Source organism: Vanacampus margaritifer, chromosome 6 (genome assembly GCF_051991255.1).
Source record: "Vanacampus margaritifer isolate UIUO_Vmar chromosome 6, RoL_Vmar_1.0, whole genome shotgun sequence".
Lineage (NCBI taxonomy): Eukaryota > Metazoa > Chordata > Actinopteri > Syngnathiformes > Syngnathidae > Vanacampus > Vanacampus margaritifer.
In genome coordinates, this window is record NC_135437.1 from 20,860,680 (window position 1) to 20,881,726 (window position 21,047).

Consider the following 21,047-nt stretch of genomic DNA (forward strand, 5'->3'; position numbering starts at 1 on the left):
ATGGCAACTCTTATGTGAGTTGTTAACTAGTAATCCTTTCCAAGAATAAAAACAAACAAACAAACTCGCATCTTGGGAAAGTGTGCAATAGTTAGTTCATTTGGATAAAAACACGCCGATTCTAACACTCGATACAGATTTGGAAACACTTGTCGAAACAATACTAGGAGTTCGTTGCTAGGTTACAGACAGGTCACACACACAGCATAAGCACGGGAGCTGTTTGGATTCAAGTGTTGGACCCAAAAAAATGATTCATTAGCTGCCAGCTTAGATTCAATGATTCCAGTCTGCTTTCGCTTGGCGACTTCTCTGACTACTCGCCGAATGGTTCCATCGAGGAGCGGGGGTCGGTTGATATGTGTGTCCTGGGCCTCATCTGGAATGTTTCCGCTGAAATATTGAGGTGAAGAGAAGAATTTTCCATAAAAGGACCAGAGTTGTGTCTCCAGACAGAACAGTCGTTGAAGAAAAGTCAGATCTGGATTACACGATGAAGGCGAGGGGCAAAGTTTCCATTCATTACACTGTTAAAATAACACTTAATGGTGAACATACTGTGGGTGGCCTTCTTATGAGGGACAGAACTACTGAAACACAAGTCTATACCATCAAACGCAATGGCATTCTAAATACAAGCTAGAGAGCAGTCCTGCAGATGACACCTGACTATTTCGTCCCCCCCAGAAATACGCTGTGATGCCCTGTTGACAGATTGAGGTTGCCAACGTGTGTGCTGGAAATGTAGCTGACAACTGTCAGATCCACATTAAAATCATCTGCAGATTTGTCAAAAAATATATAAATATAAAATTCTGAGCCTGCAGCTTCAGCACATAATCGTGTGCATTTTTTTATTTTTTTTTTTTAAGAAAACAATGACATTTTATATTTACTCAAATCAGTATGCATGCATTTATCATTGTGGCTAAAATGTCTGAGAAGCAAAAACCAAGGACGTTTAAATTAAATTCCTCCTGGCTAACATGAATTTTATACATTTTCATGTAAAAAAAATCCTACATCAGATGTATTCAAATATTTGTATGCTGTTGCTAGGGAAAGTCCTTAAAACTGCACTTTGTGTGTGTGTGTGTGTGTGTATCATTGCACAAGGCACACATTGTGAGAGCTTGTGAAGCAGTGCCATGGCCTGTTTAATAAGATGGCGCATGGTTAGATGGTATGTGTGTGAAATTGTGGTACGGGTTGTGTAAATTGGATTAAATGGGTTTGGGTGTGTGATAAAGAATGCACATGTGATCAACGGCATGCATACGAGCTTGCCTATCCGCGCGTGTGTGTATACCGTAGTTTGAACACAAAAATTGCTCGAAGAAATGGTTTCCAGTCATCTCTGTGTATATTAATAGCGCAGCGTGCATTCATTCACGTTGATTGGTTGATTTGATTACCACCCGTATGGCGTCATGAGAGATCATCAGGGGTGTCATGGGAGGGGGGATCCAATTTCACTTCATTTGGGTGAAAATTTCTATCCATTAGTTGGCAGAAGGTAAACCTGAGCCTCCACCTGTTGCCATACAGAATAAGTCGTGGCTTCCTGCGAGTGTTATCACCTTTGTGTAGTTTAAACAATCCCACGTTTCAGACTAAGGGTTGGGAAACACTAGATAGAATATGAAAGCAAGATAATAAAAATAATAACAGGCAATGACAACATGAAAAGTCAACAATATATATTTTTTTACAATAATATGTTCTATGCAGCTGCAATTGGCTGGCAACCAGTTCAGGGTATACCCCGCCTACAGCCCGAAGCCAGCTGGGATAGGCTCCAGCAGCCCGCGACCCTTGTGAGGAATGAGCGGTTCAGGAAATGGATGGATGGATGGATGGATGGATGGATGGATGTTCTATGCAGCCCCACTAGTCTCAATACGGTATTCTGATTAAAATTGCATCCACCCATTTTTTATCCATCTCAAGGTGCGGCCATTTTGCTGGCGACTGAAGATGACATCACAGTTGCTCAGGGCTCAGGTAACAACTAATCACATCAGGTAACGACCAATCCTGCCCCCCCCCCCCCCTTCCCTGTTTTCTGAAGCTGAGCCGTGACTGGTCGTTGCCTGAGCCCTGAGCAACTGTGATGTCACTTTCAGTTGACAGCAAGTAACAAAATGGCCGCCACCAGAGATGGATATAAACGGCTGGATTGTGCTGCATAACTCATATTCCACAAACGCAATATTAATCAGAATGTCGTGTTTACAAAAGTGGGGGCACTTAGAACATATTGTAAAGAAAATTTTGGGGTTGACTTTGCCTTTAACGACTCTATAAATGACACTGTTTTAGCCACGCCCAAAAAGATCACAAAGTCTCCGCAACTAAGTACTACACGTTTCTCAGTTTTTTAAAATGATATTAAAAAATGTACACTTCCGCACACCATTCCAAAAGATTTTGTAAATCATGGTCATGTTTTTTCTCTGACCTGCAAAGCAAACAAACAGTCACTCCTTCCTCCTCTTTAAGTATAAAGAGGAGGAAGGAGTCGGCTCGGGGATTCACCTCAGCCTTTCTTTGCTCTCAGCTCCTTCTGAAAATACCAGAAGAGCAAAAAAGAACAAAATCCCTCACAGCTGTTCTTTGTGCAGCCAAACTGTTGATGAGATACTTGCTGTGTGAAGCCGCCACCTGACTTTTTGAGTGCTAGCTTTCAACAAACGTTCTCCTCATTTCGCCCGAAGACACTGTTTGTTATTTCATCTTTGCATTAATCTTAGACCTACAAAAAAATCCACAGCCAGGCCGTGCATTGGCTCCGTTGGGAAAGGGATCACGAGTGGGAGGATATGTTGGCCGGATCGCGTATGCCGCTGGGAATGTCGGGGTCAGGACCTTTTAGGGGAGAGGCCAAAAGTATAAGTCTGTGGAGCGCTTATCTTGCGCCCCATCTGTAGTAGATTTTGTGACACGAGGAGCATAGAGGGAGAAAAAAAAAAGAGCAGAAACAAAACCACTTCTCATTTCGTGCCTTGTGCAAGCATGAATAATTAACACGAGACAAAATGCGTCTGTCGTCAGCGTCGCAAACAGCCTCACCAGAGCTTAAGTTACTTTGGGAAACAAAATCGACTTTGATCATAGTCGGCACGTGGTGACTTGACTGTGCAAACACAACGCTGCTTGTCTCAGCTGCTCAAACCTCAAAACCAAACCTCAAATGTGACACACATACCGACGACAATCAGGCGCAATTTTAGTCAGCAAGCGTCCGATTGTTGGACTCAAGATGAGTCTCCTGAGAGATTTTCCTCCGCTGTGGGTATGTGGTAGCAATGTTGCCATAGTTACCTTGTAAAGTAGCTTAGTTACTTTACTGATTACTTCATTTTAAAGGAACTAAGTTAGTGTTACAAGTTACTTTACTAGGTGCATTCGTCAAATACTTAATTGGAAGTGCATTTTTTACAGTGTTAAAAAAAAAGTTTCTATTTTAATAAAAAATAAAACCAAGACAACCTTTTTTGACAAGTCATAAGTCAGGTTTCCATCCAATTGTTTCAAATTTTTTAAGCGAATTTACTGAAAATTTGCAAAACGGACTTGCGACTTATGCCCGTTTCCATCTGTTCTTCTTTTACGAATTGAGAAACTGAAATTGTCTCAACATTAGGTACACCTGAACAATACAAAGAAATCTTAACACGGGCAAGGATGGGCAACACACTCAAAAAATAATACTAAAAATGTATTTAAATTAAAAAATATATTTAATAAAAAAAAAAATAATAATAATTTGATTGAATTTATTTTATTTTATTTTTTTTTACAAACCCATGGGTATTTCCACAGAAATCAGAGGCAAATGGAGAAACAAATGCTGGAAAAACAAAATATGGGGGAAAAAAATGTAAATATGCAAAGTGTGAATATGCAGCAGTCGACTGTAATTTAAGTTATAATATCACCAATCACCACTAGATGGCAGATATGTCATAGGTGCACTTATATTGGTTGGGCATGCATTTTTTACGGATTCGAAATGATATCCAGGAAAAACATAGTACCCAAATAATATTACATTTTGGAGGGAAAAAAACATGTGCTCCTGGAGAACCCACGGGGTCAAATTTGGCCCCTATAAATTCTGCTACTCAAATAACAAAGACCTTCTTTTTGTTCTTTTTTTTTTACAAATTTAACTTCAAAAGTCCAGAGTGCCACTTCTGACCTCTGCATGGGGCCATCTAGTGGATGAATATTGCACTTACATGAGCCAGAGTGGTGGTGACAAGATGGCTGGCAACATGCTGTTTTGTTGAGCTGGAAATCAATCCAAACAAAACCATCTTCTCAGCAAACCATCAGATGGTAAAATTGTGTGTTTTTTTTTTTTTGTTAATCAATTTCATATCATGTTGCAGAATGCCTAGGAGTATGTTATAGATATATATATTTATATATACTGTATAGATAAATTAGCAACTCTGAGCTAGTTAAAAAAAAGGGTTAAAATTGAAAAAACATATATTTTGGTGTTCAGTGAACTTATAGCAGTCATTTAATGTATAATTCATAATTTTCCAAAGAAGAATTCAAACCCAGACCTTCTCAACTGTAAGGCAGAACTTCAAATCTTGTAGTCGCTACTCTGTCAGGTGGGGTGTAGGTCTTCCATTACCCCCTGAGCCGAGGAAGGTGGTCCGAGGGGCGGAGACTGTGTGGGAGGGGCTCGGGCTCGGGCTCGCGAAATGTGGACGATCCTCACTCTCAAGCTCGCCGTGACTTCGCAAGCAACACTTTGCATACCAACACTTTGCTTCTCCACGCCGCGGCTGCTGTTTTTTGCCGTGCCCGCAACGGATCTCACAACGTGGATTCGAATCTTCGGAGCAGTCCGTCGGACGTTTCAACTTGCGTGTATTTGACAGGATTTAGTCGACATCTGATCTAGTGACGTGCAAACAGGAGGTTGTTGTGTGATATTTAGCCGAGAAGGAGACCCACCACTGCTCAACGTTTCGGCTCTAAGGTAAGAAATGTGTTTTGAATCGTAAAGTGAGTCTCTCAACTGTCTTGTGCTTGTGCGTTACGATGTGAAATTCTTCTTTGGTGCGTGGGCGAATTCACTCACAACGTGCGTTACTTGTTTGTTTTGTTTAAATCACAAATCTGAAACCACCTAATCTCTTAACCAGAACTCCCACGAACTTTATTGTTTCTTTTAGGGGAATTATTAGGGGTTCATAAAAGGCCATTTGTTCTTTTGTTTTTTGTTTAGTCCGACGTTTTGAAAGAACTGTGTTGACCTATTTCTGTGTGGATAAATGTGCTGTATGCACCAACTTTCACTCACTTGTACTATATAATGACATCCATTGCTAATTCAACAATACATTTTAGAGGTGCAATATAATAATGGTAACTGATCGATTCTCAAATTAATGGATAATTATTTTTGATATCTTTCAGCTTCTCACTCCACTGATTGTCTTTGTGTGGAATCAAAATAAAACAGCTTCTTTTACATTGACAACTATGTATTTAAGTTTTTGACTATTTTCTGACATTTTACGAAACCCAATTAGTGACTGCAGTCACTAATTTGATTATGTGTGATTCATGTATTCATGATTCACGAATCATACATAATTAGTTTGTACACTGTTATTTTTAAATAATGTCCGGTTTTTGAATAAGGGATGAATTTGAATGTTTGTTTTGAAATCAGATTCATTGATTAATCGACAAAATAATCCCCAGATTAATCGATTATTAAAGTAATTCTTAGTTGCAGACATAAGTCACGTTTTTTGCTACGGTTGTACTTTACAGTGTTGGGCATAGTATCGAAAATATTCAAAACAACCCTGAGAAAAATTCGACACCACTATCAACTATAACCACATATTATTCACCTCATTGGTAGTTTTAATCAAAATTAAGCAGCATTATCTTTGTAAAGGTAGAATGCATGTTTTGGCTGTTGTTATTGTGTGATGTGGAATTGCTTCTGTGTGGGTCCATCCGTCCGCCGCCCCAAGCTGGCATCCTTCCCACGGGCTCCGGCTCTGACCCGTCTGTCTGCTGACATCTTCGGGGTCATCACATGCATGATTGTGATGCTCTGGTTTAGCTCGAGGGCATCGGCATAAGTGTCATTTCACATCCATCAGCAAAGCAGGCGTTATACTGTACACACCCCACCCCCAATAATCATGACATCCTTCTGATCTCCACAGTTGTTAGTAAGGTCAACTCTTTATGGATACTTTTTGTCTACGTGATGGAAAACGGCGAGCGATTCTAATCTGTTCCGTGTTCTCAATGATGCAATGATAACATGCTGCTCTCGCCAAATCCAATTTTGTCCTTGTATGTACTTCTGACACCAAAGCGTTTGTTTTTGGAGTTGGAGCTAAAGGTTTATTGAAAAAGCCGCGGGGAAAGTGTGGCCAGACGCATCGGGGGAACTTTAACGCTACAGAACACTTCAGTTGTATCTGTTATGGTTTATGTTGCTGGGACTCGTGTTTACATTTCTGGATGCTTTAGCTTGGCCTGCGCAAAGTTCTGTCTTTAACATTGCTCCATTTTTAAATCACATGATCAGAGAGACTTGAGCTGTTAAAAAAGATTCACGAAGTGTAAGATACAAAAGATCCGCAATGATTGAAATGTTACAGATGTTGCAGTCAAAACAGCTGGAAATAAGATAGCGTTTCACCCGCGTAGATTAGCACCATGGTAACCGCTAGCATACACCAGTCTCCAGGTGTGTGTGTGTGTGTGTGTGTGTGTGTGTGTGTGTTTGAATCCAAGCATCATAACATGGCCCAACAGATCGGACCAACTTCCCTGTCACAGCGAATCTGCTTTACTGCTGCCACTTTCGGTCTCTTTGGCGTCCTCCGAGACAAGGAGACAACCGTGGCGTCAGAAACTCATAGACGGCATACAGAGGCGTGTTTGTTCACCAGAACATTTGCGTTGTCAGAAAGAAAATGGCAAAGAAGCAGCCGTATTGACGCTCCTGGAGCAGCTGCCAACGCAGATGAATAAGCTCTGCCTGAAGCTTTTTTTTTTCTCATCGGCTTGATTCACATGAGTTGTGCTGTCCAAATACAAAAGATGGTGTTTGGAAAGCTGCATTGTCATTCATATGAAGAATCACAGCGAGCCGCGACTACATTTGTGGCTTTCCCACTGTACACATAGAGAATAGCTGGACAATTATGGAAAAAAGAATCAGTTATTTTTGATTGAGATTGAAATTGTTCATTGATTTCAAATCAGTATTAATTCAACTACTAAAACTCGTCATGCATTTGTGGCGTACACAATGAGAAGTCGATGCTAATTACCGTTAGCATGTCAATGGGATCCTCCGTAGACTTTAGCAGTAATGCTAGCAATGTTTTAATAACATACCATGTTTTGTATTTAAATTGACATTGTGTGTAATTCTTCTTGCCGTGTGTTAAATTTCGCAGTAAACTCCAACTGGGGTTTCAACCCTCATGGATAGCATGAACAATTGTTGCTTCTTTTAGCTTGACTCGTCTATGAACAATTTTTTGAAAAGAGGTATTTAATTACATAACATTAAACATTTCTTGATACTAATGTGTTATATGTAACCTCACTAGTCTCAACATGACATTCTTATTAATATTAAACTTGTGTAATATGCGTTATGAAGCAAAATCCAGCCGTTTTGATCAATCTCAGAGGGCGGCCATTTTGCTACTTGCTGTCGACTGAAGATGACATCAATGTTGTTCAGGGCTAAGGCAACGACCAATCACAGCTCACCTGTTTTCTGAAGCTGACCTGTGATTGGTTGCTACCTGAGACCTGAGCAACTGTGATGTAATTTTCACTCGAGCAAGTGGCAAAATGGCCGCCCCCTGAGATGGATAAAAACGGCTGGATTTTGCTGCTTAACTCATATTGAAGTAATGTGATTAATTACAATTAAAATCGCTAATTTAAAAAAAATAAAAATAATTAATTAGCGACGTCAGACAATTACATTTTTTAATTGTAATTAATCACATGACAACTAGTTAACTCAAGATTAATCACAAATTTTATATCTGTTCTAAAGGTACAATTTTTTTTTTTGATATTTTCATACTCTTGTTAAAAGTGGGGGAAAAAAGTGAAACTATTAGAAATAGTTCAAATGAATTTTTGACGTCTATAGCCGTCAATGGCAGTGAATGAGTTAATAGTCCCTTTGATAACGTGTTGCGCTCCCTCACATTCCCCAGCACAAGTGTGGAAAGTCACTCGCGGTGAAAACAAACGCACGGCGAGGAAAATGCGCCTTCGCTGCTTGACTCCATGGAAAGTGTTAATGCAGTTTTCAGCCAGCTGAGAGTGTCGCTTCAGCGTATCATCTTCACTAAAAGGCCTGAAATTAATCAATCTGCAGCTCCACATGCTTGAATGATTATGATACGGGCTTTTCTAGCACTTTCCTCATCTTTTTTTCTTTTTTTTGTGTGCCTGATTTGCTTTCTTAATGAGCTTGCGAGTCATCTGATCGCCGGCACTGACTTCATAACCGTCAGCGTCTCCTCCTGGATGAGGTCATCTATTATTCCTTCCTCCAATTTGTCCCCATTCCGTGTCTGCGCCCTGGCTCGGAGCGTAGGTTTCCAGCAGTATGGCAGCCGGGCCGTCACGCCGCGCTTGCCCTGGGCTGCATCGGCCAGTCGCTCGCAGACCCAAATGGAGTATCTATTTGGCTCAATGAGAAAATTGCTTTTCTGGATTGCTCGAGGAGCCTTCGTTTAATGCGTGCCAGGCACAAGCCACGGCCGCTAATGGCTTCAGCATCTTTTTTGTCCGCAGACATGAGTAAATGAAATTAGCTTTTCAGCTGGCAGAAATAATTTACTCTCAGAAAGGTGACATTTCCATTGCTGCCTTGAAACACACGATGATGTACGCTCAGTATTTAATGGCCATCAGCAATTTGTTGACAGATTGCTGCCAGCTAGCCTAAATTTTTTTTAGGCATTTGAATAGAGTTGGATGAGTACTGATAGCGGGTATCGTATCGGGCCAGTACTGGACTTCAAGGTATGGCGTCCTCGCGGATGCTGCCAATACCGGTCACCGATACTTATGGCGCAATTTTGTGGCCATTCTCTTGTCAGGAAGAAAAATGGCACACATTGTTGAGAGAACATTTTTCTGAACTGCTTCCATGTCAATCTTCTCATATGCCATTTAAGAAATCATTTATTTGTGTTATGTTTCCTCTTGATTGCAGTGCAGGCTTTTTCTTTTTTTGTACTTGTATGTTTCTATTTGTTTTGTAATATAATTGGTATTTTCCTCGATGTTTGTATTTGCTCTTTAATCCATGTAATATGTTTGTTTTTTTAATTCAGAATAGGTAAAAAAATATCAATACAGTTGGATATGGAATATTGTACTTACAGTACATTATGATGATTTTTCAGGTCGGCAGTGTCATTATTTTGCACCAATTTATTTTGAACAAAGACTAAATCTTAGAATTGCGATTTTTCTGACAGGTATTGCGATTTTGACTCGATTTGCGATTTTCTTCAAATGAAACTTCAATGCAATTTTCACAATGCACTGTAACATTTACAAATATAACAGAAAATAATATCATACCATTAAAACATTAAAAGTTATTACTCTGCTAATTCAAGCGCTCGTCATCATGGCTGATGTCAATGTTAGCATGTTCCGTCGTACGTACTTGTGCTAAAATGCTAATGTATCCGTCGTCTTATTTTATGTCTAGATATGTATTCATTGTATTCTGTTCATAACTGCTGGCTCTCCGCCTCAACACGGTTCTTACCAGGCTGTGAAAAGTCTACACCTAAGCATGTATTTGTTTTTTGTTTTCCCGACTCTGCATTTCGCATTAGCGATTAGCATGCTTAGCGACTCCCTGTTCCTTGTTGCTTTAGACTTGTCTATAGGTGTGCCTAGTAAACTGGCAAGTGATTGGCTTAATCAAACCAGTTTAGTTATTTTTGTGAGAACGACATAATGCAAGGATACTGACGCATCACTGCACGATTCTCCCCATGCGTGTAAACATCTGAACCAGGAAACGTCGTGTGACCTCAACAGAGGGCAGCTGGCAGACCCAGAGTTGACGCGGAGAGCAGGAAGCCGAGCAGCCTCCGTGCTGCCGCTTCCTCTTTATCACAAGGAAACAGGTCGCCTGTTTGGGCTCTACCTACAAATTCTTTGGACTTATCTAGCCTGCCGCCCGATTTCCCTCAATAATGGCCAAGCTTAGCAGGTAATGAGGTAAAAGGTAGGTTTTAGAAAGCTGGCTCTGGTAGATAGCGGCTTCTACGGCGGGGTTTTTGTCGGAGGACGCATTCCACCTCGCCTCAGGATGTGGAAACAGCCTCTATCTTGCAATCCTACAGGCTCATATTTCCACCAAATGCAGTTTTTTGGAGTGGCCAGACTAATAAAAAAAAGAAGTGTTGAAGGCTGTAGGGATGTTACCTTGGTCATCACTGAAAGAGATTTGAGATACTACATAGTGTGCACTAGCCAGAGCTCAGATGGAGGCTTAGTGTGCCCTCTGCATCTGGCACTGATAACAGTACTAACGTCAGATTAGCCGTCTGACATCCATCAGAGGGAGTATGATCATTTTGGTTAACTCATTCACTGCCATTGACGGCTATAGACGTCAAAAATCCATTTGAACTATTTCTATTACTTTAACCTTTTTTTCCACTTTTAACAAGAGTATTAAAACCTAGAATTTTTTTATTTATTATACATTTAGAACAGATATAAAATTTGCGAGTAATTGTGAGCTAACTAGTGAAGTCATTTAAATGGCCTGACACCCCTCATTTCTTAATAATCTTATATATATATAACTATATATAATCAAGTAATCATTTGGAAACATTTTTTTAAATGTAAAACTGTCCAAATCCTCTGATTTCAGCATATAAATTGTGACTGATTTTTGTAGTCCTTCATTTAAAAAAAGAAGAAAAGATTATTAAAAAATTAGGGGCGTCGGGCAATTAAAAGTTTTAATTGTAATTAATCGAATGACTTCACTAGTTAACGCACGATTAATCACAAATTTTATATCTGTTCTAAATATACAATGAAAAAAATCTAGGCTTTCATACACTTGACAACAAAAGTGGAAAAATAGTTAAAATAGATTTTTGACGTCTATAGCCGTCAATGGCAGTAAATGAGTTAAACTGGAGAAGGAGGAGAAGAATTAAAGAATAAACCTTGCTGTCGCAAATAATCTATACAGATCACTGCCTTGAAACACATTTATTTTGAAGTTGTTCCCAGCAGCGGGTGATGTCGCGGTGTAGCGGCTAACTTGTCTCGTTTTTCAGAGTTTGCGGCATTTATATTTACTATCACAACCGATTGCTACCAACATCAACAACACAACTTCCTAAATTTATGTTCAATCGCTAATTAAGGACACTAAACAAAAATCTTAATTCTGCTGACATTTGTATTGTACGGCGCTTGTCGCCAGCGTTCAGCAGCGGCTCCGCCGTTTAGCGGATAGCGGTGCAAGCTAGCAGCGCTCAAGTGGCCCGTATAGACTGTCGGGGAGTCGTCAAATGACTTTTCAAAGGCAGTTTATTAGACGTGTACTTTGATGCTGACAGCTGCCGTTCCTACTACACTTTTAACAAACCAGGCTTACTCAAATGTGCTGTTTAAATGGGAAGTCAAACTTCTTTTTTTTTTTACAATGATATGTTCTATGTAACCCCACTAGTCTAAACGCAGTCTTCTGATAAATATTGTGTTTGTGGAATATGATTAAGCAGCAGAATCCATTATTTTTTTTTTATCCATCTCTGGGGGGGCGGCCATTTTGCCACTAGCAGTCTACTGAAGATGACATCATGGTTGCTTAGGGCTCAGGTAATGACTAATCACAGCTCAGCTTCAGAAAACAGCTGTTATTTTTTTTAAAGTGTAAAAGTTTTGCTGCGTGTTCCTCTCTAGTTTGCTTTATCGTGTTAGTGAGAGAGCATCCCTATCATCATTATGACAATTATGTTGTTTATTGAAACCATTTTTTGGGGGGGGGGGTGAATTTGGATAAAGAAAGTGTCAGCCGAAATCTTGAGTGTGAAATGGAAAATCTCTGTTTCCATGTTATGAGAATATAGAAACATACTCTTGGCTCCTTTCGGTTGTTGCAGCACCTTCTTCGTCTCTGGTTGTCAGACTTTTGAATTGATGATAGTAGGAGGCCCGAATGTGTTTATGCAGCCTTTCCCCGTGACTCACTGGCCCATGATGCCTTTCTCCTTTCCTGACTCAGGCATTTCTCTCATGAAATGGGAAACTCTCTCCCAGTTTCTGCTCTTTTTCTCATTTTCAACTTCCAACCCGGCACGTCTTTTAGTTCCATTCCTGAGTACTCATGTCGCAACATGTTTTTTTTTAGTATATATATTTATATATATATTTTTTTTAAATTACATTTTCTTGAAAACTTCTTGGGTGGTGGCCAGTGTACTTGGGTGGCCCGCCCAAGTATTAACATGGTGTGGGAAACATGCATTTTATGTGTTTGAAGTGAACGGCAGCTCATGTATCGTTTCGAGATGCTGATGCTACCGTGATATACGGCCCACAGAGTGGTCTGGTGTTGGTTTGTGTGACACAAACCTGTTTGCTATGTCTGCGCTTACAGCCTGGCTGAATTACAGAGTACCTCGGAGAGATTTATTTTGAGCATGATATGGGTTTTCTACCCCGTCTGCTAATGACATGCTGCCTTTTCAGCCTGTGATAACCATACAAACCTCGAGTACATGACGTTGCCTGCTTGTGTGTGTGTGTGTCGCAATAAAAATTGTAATCCATCAACAGCCCTAGTGTATATATGTGCATATCTATGTTTTATATTAATTTACATATTGATATAACTTGGTGACTCAGTGTACATATAAATATCCTTGATTTTTAGTTTAACTGTTATGCATTCAACCAGTAAATTTAGCATACACAACCCCCTATTTGGACTTTAATGGACACAACTGGGCACTTTTTCAACCCAGCGTGCGTTTACTACGCCACCTCACAATTTGACTCGATTCGATCATTCAACAATTATTGCAATTATCATGATTATTGATGCATCTTTTTTCCATATTCATGATTTTTCTTTTTCATTCTCATTCTCATTTTTCTGGTAGCCACTTCATACTTTTAAACAAACTACAACAAACGAATTACCTTTTATTATTATTGTTTTTATGTCAAATCACCAATTGATCCAACATCAACCACCCGTCGCAGCGGCTTGTACAGCAAAAGCTGCTCATATGTCATATTCAAAGCAAATAAAGATAACCACAGGTTTCCCGTGGGTCATTACAAAGCATTAAAAATCGTTAAATGAATTTAGCTAAAATTAAGCCCTTGAATTGCATTAAGAAGCATTAGAATAGATATGATGCCAAAAGGGCAGTAAAATATTAAATACAATTATTGTTCATGCTTTATTTGACATAAAGCGTTGTACAAAAAAATATATTTGTGGTGTCTGGTGACTAGTTGTAATTTGCAATGTTGTAATTTGCAATGAACAAAATGGCCTGGAGTCCACGTGTTGTTTCATGTTCCAAATACCAATTGCTCTGAATTTGAAAAATGTAAAAGAAAAATGTACTGTTGCTGTCACCAATGTTCAACATGAAACACTAATGCCACCTAGTGGAAGAAAAATACCTCAACACAAATCTATGGTTCATTGTTTCACACTCCTTTTAAGCGTAACTGTTAACTGTAATAAATCACTTCCTATAAAATTACTGTATCAATGAACTAAAAGCTACAACCACCTTCGCGTTTGGTAATCATATTTGTCCACTTTTATGTTAATTTACAAGAGTATGAAAAGCTTGAAAAATATATCTTGTTGTACATTTAGAACAGATATAACATGCAGTTAATTTTTGATTCATCGTGAGTTAACTATGGAAAAGCTTGTGATTAAATACAAAAACAATTTTTCATCGAAGGACAGCCCTAATATATAAACATAATATGCATATATGTACGTATATATGTCCACTTGTGCGCATGTATATGCAGTATTACATGGTCATTATATTTAGTTGCATTAAAAAGCATTCAGTTTGATTTGATGAAGCAACTTAAATCAACATCACAATGTAGTTTTCACAAATCTCAAATCACAACGGCTGCAATTTCTTAAAAACAAAACAAAACAAAAAACAGATACGGATTGAGAGAAAAATGCACACTTATAGTAAGCACATTTTACCCTTTACCTTTGCACCACTTTTTTAGCCCACACGCCATGTCAATGGTGTCACTTCCTGACGCTCCGGTGAGATCCCAGCAACCTCCCACAGGAAGAGACTCACTTCAAATACAATGCGGGGTCATTGTCAGCAGCCGGCTGCATCAAGGGAGACGATCAGGGTTTGATTTTTGGCAGAAATCCACAGCATGATCCAAATATTATCCGTGGTCGACTAACGAGCTCGCTCCTGCAAGGATCACAAGCCTGGAAGCGAGCAGCTTGTTCCTTTCTCGGAACGAGAAACGAAAAATAGGAACTAATGATGCAAAGATGAACATTGGTGTGTTTACACAGGAACTTTCATGGTTTGCGACGTCTTGGAACGACTCCAAGGTTGATCACGTCATTTCATGACACTGGTCTACCACCTCTGATTTTTTTTTAATTTCCTATAGGAAATGTTGGTTTTATGGAACTCATTGTACAGTATAGACCAGAAGACGAGCATTTGTAACACTATTAGGTGTTGAACATGTCCATGTTTTTAGAGGAGAAAAATTTAGTAACTCCTCATACACTTCAAACCAGGGTTATTAATTATAGTTTTGAATTTTTCATTTTAGTTAGTTTTTATTTCGTTTTGAGTTTTTTTTTTAATTAAATTTAGTTCGTTTTAATTCATTTTTATTAGTTTTAGTTATTTAAAAAATGCTTAGTTTTAGTTAGTTTCAGTAATAATTTTCTTTTTTTTAAAATGTGTATTACTTGTGTGCAATATTTAATAAACACCATAGTAAAATGAAAAAAAATAATTTGTTTTACCTAGCATTGAATTTTTGGTTTTATTTTATTATTATTATTATATATTATTCAAAGAGGGACTTTGAAGGATTTGATCCTCAAGACTCTGTTGTTGTGAACAACATTGTTTCCATGGGACAGAACATGGGACTCCAAGGAGGAGCTTGTTGCTGGCCATAATGAGGTCCTCAACACAGAGGATTTGATTCGCCTTCAAGAGGACAAGCAGAAGGAAGCCATTCAGGAGTTGTCATGTGAGGACGAGGAGGAGGAGGAGGAAGAGATGGCTGCAGCATCAAGTGAGAGCATCAAGACCATGTTAGCAAAGTGGAGTGATGTGCAGGATTTTGTCGAACAGTACCATTCAGAAAAGACTGTGGCTATGAGAATCATCAACATGATGAATGATAATGTGATGCCTCAGTTTCGTAAGACCTTACAACTCAGAAAGCAACAGGTGTCAATTAAGAGGTTTTTAGTCAGCACAAAGGATAAAGAGTCTCCTAAGAAGCAAAGAAGAGAAGCCACACCGGAGGTTGAGTTACCTACAGTCCTTATGGAAGGTGACTCTCCTTCCAAACAGTAACTCCCTCCCTCCCTCCTCCTCCCACTCCATTCCATCAAGCCATCAACTACCATCACAAAGGCAAATAAAACGACTTTATTATACAGTACAGTGTATTTCTTTAATTACAATACAATAGCACATTTATTATACATAAAATAAGGTATATTTTGTGTAGTTTTAAGGCTTATTTAGTAGAAAATTATGTTTTATGGGGACCTGGGAACGGATTATTCTTATTTTAATGGTTTCCTATGGGAAATAAATGTTTGGAAGACTAACTTTTCGCCTCACACACATTTTCTGGGAACCAATTAAGTTCGTGAGCTGAGGTATCACTGTATTTCATTAACAAAATAGTTTTTTGAATTTTAGTTTTATTTTTTCCGTTAGTTTTCGTTAACTAAAATAACCTTGCTTCAAACGAACTGTCAACGGTTCTTATTGTTTACTTTTGAGATGGATTTGTAGTGGCAAATTAGGTTGAAATCCTAGATCGGTTTATGTTCAAATAGGGTTAAGGAACCGCTCTCTCTTCTGCTGTGATGCAGAAGTACAATCTTGGAGTTGGATCCGTTCATGAGCGATGTCTGCCAACTAGTGATAAACACTGTGATACCAACTTAAAATTGCTCCGCTACAGTTAACCATTCTATTTTCAAAAATAAATCAAAGGTCCATCCATACAGCTGCTTGTGGCCAAGACTGTTCTACTTCTGTCGTGGCTTTACGCTCTTTGCATAAACAAGCAAAGCAGCTCAATTATGGACTCTTTAAACAGTGGCTGTAACAGATTCTTTTTTTTTTTTCACTCATTTTACTGCGCAGGCACAACCACACCATTAGACCGAATGTGCCTTTAATATTTCAAAGTGAAGCTGCAGCTGAACTGTTTCTTCTTATTCTATATATTTGAAGCGGCCTGCTATCCTTTAATGATTTAGCACACTTTTTTTTTTTTTTTGATGGTTCTCGAAAGCCGCTGTTACGTCTCACGCAGTGCACCTTTGCAGACTGTTACCAGCAGGCCAAACGTACAGCCTGTAGACATTTAGTTGTACAATTAGCTTGCAAAGCCCAAGCCCCCCCCCCCCACCCCCTGCTGCCTCATCATTTTTTCATATTTCTTTATGAAAATTTCAACGCAGTGCTGCTTTAAAAGCTCGCCAGTCAAGACGGCATTCATGGGTCACTGCACTAAAACGAGCTCTGTCCTTTGGGCAAGCAGTCGGTCATTGTGTGTGCGTGTACTTGTTCATACTACATTGTGTGGACCAAAAAATGTCTTTAACCAACAGATTGAGGACATTTTTGTGACGTGAGGACATTTTGGCCGGTCCTCGGGTAGGCAATCATTTTTGATCGTTGGCGTTAGGTGAAGGGGCTAGGAAATGCATTATGTCTATGGATGTCCTCACAATTATTTAAGTACAAGTGTGTGTGCTTGTGTGTGTGTATGTGTGTGTGTACGTAGTTGTTCATATTACATCGTGTGGACCTAAATATGTCTTTAACCTACAGATTGAGGACATTTTTGCGAAGTGAGGACATTTTGGCCGGTCGTCACAACTTAAGACCTCTTCTTGAGGGTCAAGACTTGGTTTTAGAGTTTAGGTTTGAATTGGGTTATGGTTGAGGTTAGGGTAGGCTAGGAAATGCATTATGTCTATGGATGTCTTCACAATTATAAAAGTACAAGTATGTGTGTGTGTGTGTGTGCGCGTGTGTGTGTGTGTGTGTGTGTGTGTGTGTGTGTACTTGTTCATACTACATAGTGTAGACCAAAATACGTCTTTAACCAACAGATTGAGGACATTTTTGTGATGTGAGGACATTTTGGCCGGTCCTCGGGTAGGCAATCATTTTTGATTAGGTGAAGGGGCTAGGAAATGCATTATGTCTATGGATGTCCTCACAATTATTTAAGTACAAGTGTGTGTGCTTGTGTGTGTGTACGTAGTTGTTCATATTACATCGTGTGGACCTAAATATGTCTTTAACCTACAGATTGAGGACATTTTTGCGAAGTGAGGACATTTTGGCCGGTCGTCACAACTTAAGACCTCTTCTTGAGGGTCAAGACTTAGTTTTAGAGTTTAGTTTTGAATTGGGTTATGGTTGAGGTTAGGGTAGGCTAGGAAATGCATTATGTCTATGGATGTCTTCACAATTATAAAAGTACAAGTGTGTGTGTGTGTGTGTGTGTGTGTGTGTGTGTGTGTGTACTTGTTCATACTACATAGTGTAGACCAAAATACGTCTTTAACCAACAGATTGAGGACATTTTTGTGATGTGAGGACATTTTGGCCGGTCCTCGGGTAGGCAATCATTTTTGATTAGGTGAAGGGGCTAGGAAATGCATTATGTCTATGGATGTCCTCACAATTATTTAAGTACAAGTGTGTGTGCTTGTGTGTGTGTACGTAGTTGTTCATATTACATCGTGTGGACCTAAATATGTCTTTAACCTACAGATTGAGGACATTTTTGCGAAGTGAGGACATTTTGGCCGGTCGTCACAACTTAAGACCTCTTCTTGAGGGTCAAGACTTAGTTTTAGAGTTTAGGTTTGAATTGGGTTATGGTTGAGGTTAGGGTAGGCTAGGAAATGCATTATGTCTATGGATGTCTTCACAATTATAAAAGTACAAGAATGTGTGTGTGTGTGTTTGTGTGTGTGTGTACTTGTTCATACTACATAGTGTAGACCAAAATACGTCTTTAACCAACAGATTGAGGACATTTTGGCCGGTCCTCACAACTCAAGACCTCTTTTTTTAGGTCCTCACAATTATATAAGTACAAGTATGTGTGTGTGTGTGTCACATCGCTGCTGTGGAGGAAATGTGCAGCATTTGATAAAGGCACTGGGTCATTTCCACAAGAAATTGTGAAAAGGCTTGATTTTCCTGGAAGGAAGTAACAATAAAATGTTAGTTAGTTACGGCGATATGTTTTTCGTATTTATCATAGTGAACACAGGAACAAGCTTTTTTCCTCCCATCCTTGCCACTCTGCACCTTCTTGTCTTTAAAGCTTAGGCAAATGAGAAAGTGCCGCAGCGGAAAGCGAGCCAATGTTTAACCCTTTGACGCTCATAACGTCAGCTTGATGTATTGGAGTGTGTGTGTGATGTTAGATAGTGGACGAACCGGAGGTGTCCCGCTGGTGTGATATTTTTTTCGGAAGGATGGATGCTTTTTTTTTTTTTCAATACTGAGCTCTCTCGGTAAGAAAAAAGAAAAAAAAGGGAAGGATAGATGCTCTCAGGTGATCTTGGATGTCTTTCAATCATTTGTCATTTGTCCCAGTTGAGGACGAGGAGGCTGCTGCAAAGTCATCCTGGTTCATTTTCAGCACCTTTGAACTGCTCAGGCATCACTCCAAGAGATGAATGCAAAAATGGGATAAGCTCGCCTTTCATGATAACACTGAGACGGAGGCAGTTACCCTCGGCTTGATTTAGACGACATGGTCCGATATTTTCAGAATTTCCATTTTTATTTCCAATGTGGTTGTGTCTGGATCAACATCATAAGGTAGCTAGATAGGTGGACAGACCCCGTCATTGTCAGCTTGACATCATTGAAATTGCTCATTGATGATCTATACATTAGTTGGCCCAAACTATTAAATCAAGGCAATAGCTCAAATGTTAATAGCACATTAACTCATTCACTGCCATTGATGGCTATAAACATCAAAAATTCATTTGAACTATATCTATTAGTTTAAAAAAAAAATCACATCAGAGTATGAAAACCTAGACTTTTTTTTTTTAAATCTTTTTTTTTTTTTTTTGAAAAGATTATTAAAAATTGGGGGCGTCAAGCGATTAAATTATTAAAAATTAGAGGCGTCAGGCAATTAAAATATGTAATTGTAATTAATCGCATGACTTCAATAGTTAACTCACGATTAATCACAAATTGGATATCTGTTCTAAATGTACACTAATTTTCTTCTAGGTTTTCATTAAAAAAAAAGTGGAGAAAAAAAGTTAAACTAATAGAAATAGTTCAAATGAATTTTTGACGTCAAGAGTATGAAAACCTAGAAAAAAATATAGTGTACATTTAGAACAGAGATTAATTTGTGATTAATCGTGAGTTAACTATTGAAGTCATGCGATTAATTACAATTTAAAAAATTTAATCGTCTGACACCCCTAATTAAAAAATATATATTTTACAAAAAAAAAAAAATCTAGGTTTTCATACTCTTGTTAACAAAAGTGAAACTATTAGAAATAGTTCAAATGAATTTTTGACGTCTATAGCCGTCAATGGCAGTTAATGAGTTAAATAATGCATTTTTATCACATGATATTAGCACAGTACGCTTTGGTGACCAGGTACAGTACTAGGAACTGTACCAATTGCAATGCCTTAGAAGAAGAATACATAACTGTTAAAAACTAGCCAATCTAATGCTATCCTTGTAGCTTGCGTGATCCCTTTTGAGTCTCGCCTGACTAAACCAAAGCACAAAAGTAACAATGAGACAATGTTGTGATCCATTAGCAAAAGCACATTTGCTTATCTCTGCAGGCACTTTGGAATTGAACAGCCTTTTTTTTTTTAAACAAGTAACAGATGTCCTCCTTCCAAGCATTTTTTTTTTCCAAGCTAGCTTTCGTTATGTTGGCCACATCTAGAGCGTCCCCCCCCCCCTTGCAGTCCATAGTGCAAGCTTTCAGAAAACCTCTTCAGACGATTCGCTGGCTCTCTGCATGTGTACATATTTGTTCTGTTGCCTTTGGCGTCAAGCTCAGGTCTGTTGTTCCTCCAAGAACTTTTGACAGATTGCCGACAGATGGAGAGTTGCGAAAGTTAAAAATCAAAACCATGACATGGTATCTCCTTCAGATCCTCCGCAGATTTTATTGGGATCTATTATTCTCCATCTCCTCCTCTTGTTTGCTGATTATAACCTAATTCTCATGCTGGGATAATCAACATATGCTACTGTACATTTGTGGCAGTTTTCTTACCTCACATTTGAACTTTGCAAGGCCGCTGCATTCGGATTTGTGTTTCCCACATAATAGAAGTAACGTTTGCTTTTTTTTTTGGCACACGAGACACCTTTTTTTTTTCTTTTCTGGAGAGCTCAGTATTGTTCATTCAGTAATTTTACCGATTTGACATGTCATCATCATTGCTCTCCTTTTTTGAAATTTTTTAATTTTATTTTTATTTAAAAAAAAATTTTTTTGTATGTCACACGAGACACCTGCGAATGCTTAAATAAGCACAGGAGCATCGTAAATAACCCGTCTGTGGTCGATCCTGCTGCCGTGCCCGTTTATTTACAACCGCCGCGGCCGAGGTCCTTGCTCACAATTTCATCGCTAGCTCCAATTAATACTCCATCTACTCACACTTGTCATCAGCTCCCCA

At 39.0% G+C, this 21,047-nt stretch overlaps 1 protein-coding gene across 1 annotated transcript in view; it reads left to right on the forward strand.

The window, feature by feature from the left end:
• Window positions 1-4,696: 4,696 nt before the first annotated feature.
• LOC144053696 (tetraspanin-18B-like) overlaps window positions 4,697-21,047 on the forward strand; it is a 37,500-nt gene continuing 21,149 nt past the window's right edge. The window contains exon 1 of the mRNA XM_077568416.1: window positions 4,697-5,005. The gene's annotated coding sequence lies outside the window, so the exon portion shown is untranslated. The remainder of the gene's footprint in view (window positions 5,006-21,047) is intronic.